Genomic DNA, 3,530 nt, shown 5'->3' with positions numbered 1-3,530 from the left:
CGGTCTCCACCCAAAGGAACCTATCTTCCCCTTGATCAACTGTCCCTAAGTTATAAATCGGTTTTGTAGCCAGATGTTGTGGTGCGCGCCTTTGATCCCAGAACTTGGGAGGCAGGGGCAGGTAAATCTTTGGGTTCAAGGCCTGCCTGATCTACAAAGTGGGTTCCAGGACAGCCAGGGCTACACAGAGAAAGCCTGTCTTATATGAATGAGTGAATGAATGAATCAGTGCTGTGTTTGTGGATACCCTCTAGCACTTCAGGAATAATGCAGAGTAAAGAAAAAGGAATACATTTTAAAAGCCAAGTCAGATTTACCCAGTCATCTTTGCATATTTCGTTCACAGACACTCTCTCAATCACACTCTCTGGGGCCAAGACAGAAAGCAGACTCACATGCACAGGTCTTAGTCCATCATACAGCAAACAGACCATGGCCACCAACTATCTTTGCCGTGGACTACAAAGCCAGAGTCTATGAAAGGACACCTTAGCCTACACTCTTCTAAACAACATTTCTTCATTTGTAACGATGTACAGAGATTTTTTTTCCCCACCTCTTCAAGCCTCCTAATAATAAAAGGTAGTAACTATGGCCTGGTAATATAATATATTCTGGGTTTTCCAAGGTGAGCTAGTATCCATAGTTAATGAGTATGAGGGAGAAGTGAATTAGACATTGTGTTCATGAATGTGAAGTCAGTTTTCATCATGAGTCACAACTGAGTAAGTCTTTGGGATAGATGGAGATAACAATATGCTCCCAGACACTCTCTCTCTCTCTCTCTCTCTCTCTCTCTCTCTCTCTCTCTCTCTCGTCACACACATAATTAATTATTTTTCCTATTGTGACAAACATTCCTGACAAAAGGAACTCGTGGGAGGGCTCGTCTGAGCAGAAGGATGGAGGGAATTACAGTTCGGTCAAGGTAGAAGAGGCAAAGATGGCAGCCAATGCCAGAGGCAGCCATGCCAGAGGCGGCCATGCCAGAGGCGGCCAACGCCAGAGGCGGCTGTCACTGTCCTGTTGTAAGTAACCCGGAAGTCGAGAAGGACAACTGCTGGAGCCCAGCTCCCATTTTCCTTTTTATTCAACTCCTAGCCGGTGGAACAGCACCACCATGTAAAGAGCGGGTCTTGTAGCCTCTACTAACCTTAGCTAGAAACTCTCGCCCAAAGGTTTGGGTCTGTGATGATTCTAAATCCCATCAGCTTGCCAATCAAGAGCACCTATCACGCAAGCACGCAGGGAGTTCACAGTGCAGGGTTCTTCCTCAGGCCTGGCCAAGGGCCAGTGCTCTGTGCTAATTCTTGGCCACACCTACCGAGGGTAGTGGCCCATCCCTTCCTGTCCTTAAACAGCTGAGGGATTCAACTGGGCAGGCCCAGACAGATGCATAACACAGAAGTTCCATTCAGCTCAAGAGACTTCTTACAGAAACACTGAGCATTCTCACGGGACTACCTGAGATGTGGGTACCTGTTCAAAGGCGACTTCACACAGCTGATAAGCACACTCAAACTTACAAGTCATGGCAGAAACAATTTTCCTTTAATTTTGTCCAAATGACTCTAGATACCAGAGTTCTTTCTGTCCACTGTGCATCTATTTCAGGATGGCCAGCTGTTTCAACTTTTCTGGGCAGTAAATTGTGGCCCAGGCAACCATATCTGATTCCCAGATAGCCTCCTAGTGGCCCACAACATGCCCATCTGTGCTGTTGGCAGGGAACCCAGGAGGAGGTGACTACACCCTGTCTACCCTGATAAATCAACTGAGAAAGGGACTCATAAGACACACCTCCTCCACCTCTGATGGACCAACTCAGCTACCCCAAAAGCAAGGAGCTAAATTGAGCGTGTTTTCCCACGTCTCTGGAAAAAACACCACAGGCCAATTTTGGATCTACACAGCCAAAAAAGTGAGTTTACAAAGGATTTTTCTCAAGGTATCACTTAAGCAGTTAAAGATAGTAAAATTCTTTAAGTCCTTGACCATAAACACATTGATTTTTTTTTTAAGGAAATATTGAACCATGGAAAGCAATTCTTAGGCACCAGGACTCACACGGTTCAGATTCAAGCGGTCAGAGACCGGAGAAACTCCACCCAATGCAGCTCAGGGCATGCTCTGAGAGTGGACTGACTTCTGAAACCTCGAAACTGGCGGAGGAAGCTTATTTATAAATGAAGTATTTGCTCTCGGGGGCAAAGGTGAGATAATTTTGAACTATGAGGAAAGTAAAAGCTTGGGGCCAGGATGCCTTTTAAAGGTTTCGTTTGTTTTAAAATCATTCTTTTGAATAAACAGCGCGAGGGTAAGGACTGTTTGTAAGCTCAATGTGGGTTCAACCCGGCCTGCGGGGTGGATGCTTGGCGCTGGGGATCTGGGATACAGATTTCTCAAGCCAGCGCTATGCTAGGCATCTTTTTTAGTAAGCTTCCCCCTCACCGCCAGTAAACAACGAGAAAGTCAAGAGGACAAGTTCCTCCACCAAGAAGCAAGTGTGGAAACTTTGAAGCCTTCTAGAATTTTTAAAACTTTTTTTTTTAAGTTTTTAAAAAGTTTTTCTTTTCTTTTGGTCCGGGTGGACTGGCTATCTCTTCAAAATTCAATCTTTGTTTTCGTCCTTTGGTAGGAAAGCCACACCACGGCAAAGTCCAGGGGATGTGGCTAAGGTTATTGGAACTGTGAGAGGAGGGTAGTTAGGCTGGGGACTCCTCTGGGTAGTGGCAAAAGTCTCAAATGAGTTAGAGAGAGGCAGTCCATGCCATACACTCCCCCAAGTGCCAAGCGGAAAGGAACAAAACCGGGAACGTTCTCGGAGAGTTGTGGCATGTAGACCAGGGTGGCGGTCCTCTCGAGCTGGGGACCGGGTGGAGCCCTCCGCAGGAGGTGTTTACCCCACACAGGGACCCTACGGGCCTGGGCTCCCCGCCAGCGTGACTGCCCCTGCGCGCTGTCGTCACAGGGTCCCCGCAGCCCGGGCCACCGCCAGGTGCTCCGCGGTACCTGGAGCCCCTGCCTGCCTTTGTGCAGCGCTCGGCCCATCACCAGCGCAGGCGGGGCTGCCCGGGTCCTCCCCGATGCCAGGAGGGCAGCTGCGGGATCAGCCTGCCAGGGAGCTCACGCCGGTGCCTGCCCAGGGGAGAGGACCCGAGGGACACAGGCGTGCCCCTCACCTTCGCTGGAGGAGAACAGAGTCTCCAGTCCCACGACTATGCGGGTGAAAACGGACATACACACTCTCTGGCTTCAGACAGCTGGCAGCCACAACAACACTGCCACCAAAACTTTGCCGGCGCAGAAAGTCACTTCAGAGAGTTTTCCTTGCCACCCTTGGTCCCTCTTCCCGGCTAAGACCGGTTTAACTGCAAACGGCAGGAAATCAGCGCTCCAGAAGTGCATACTCCCGCGTCCACCTTCTCCACCCCCTGGCCTGGGCAGCTTGCCCAAGGTAGGTGCCCGCTCTGGAGCTTCCTGCCCTCTCCCAGGGTCAGGCGTCCTGGGACGCGGCGCAGCCAACTCAC

At 49.9% G+C, this 3,530-nt stretch overlaps 1 protein-coding gene across 2 annotated transcripts in view; it reads right to left on the bottom strand.

Annotated features, from left to right (window-relative positions):
• Nucleotides 1-3,530, bottom strand: part of Myo1e (myosin IE) — a 193,415-nt gene that overhangs the window by 189,531 nt on the left and 354 nt on the right.

The sequence above is a fragment of the Rattus norvegicus genome, chromosome 8, assembly GCF_021556685.1.
Source record: "Rattus norvegicus strain SHRSP/BbbUtx chromosome 8, alternate assembly SHRSP_T2T, whole genome shotgun sequence".
Classification (NCBI taxonomy): Eukaryota; Metazoa; Chordata; class Mammalia; order Rodentia; family Muridae; genus Rattus; species Rattus norvegicus.
This window is presented reverse-complemented; position numbering and strand designations above follow the sequence as displayed.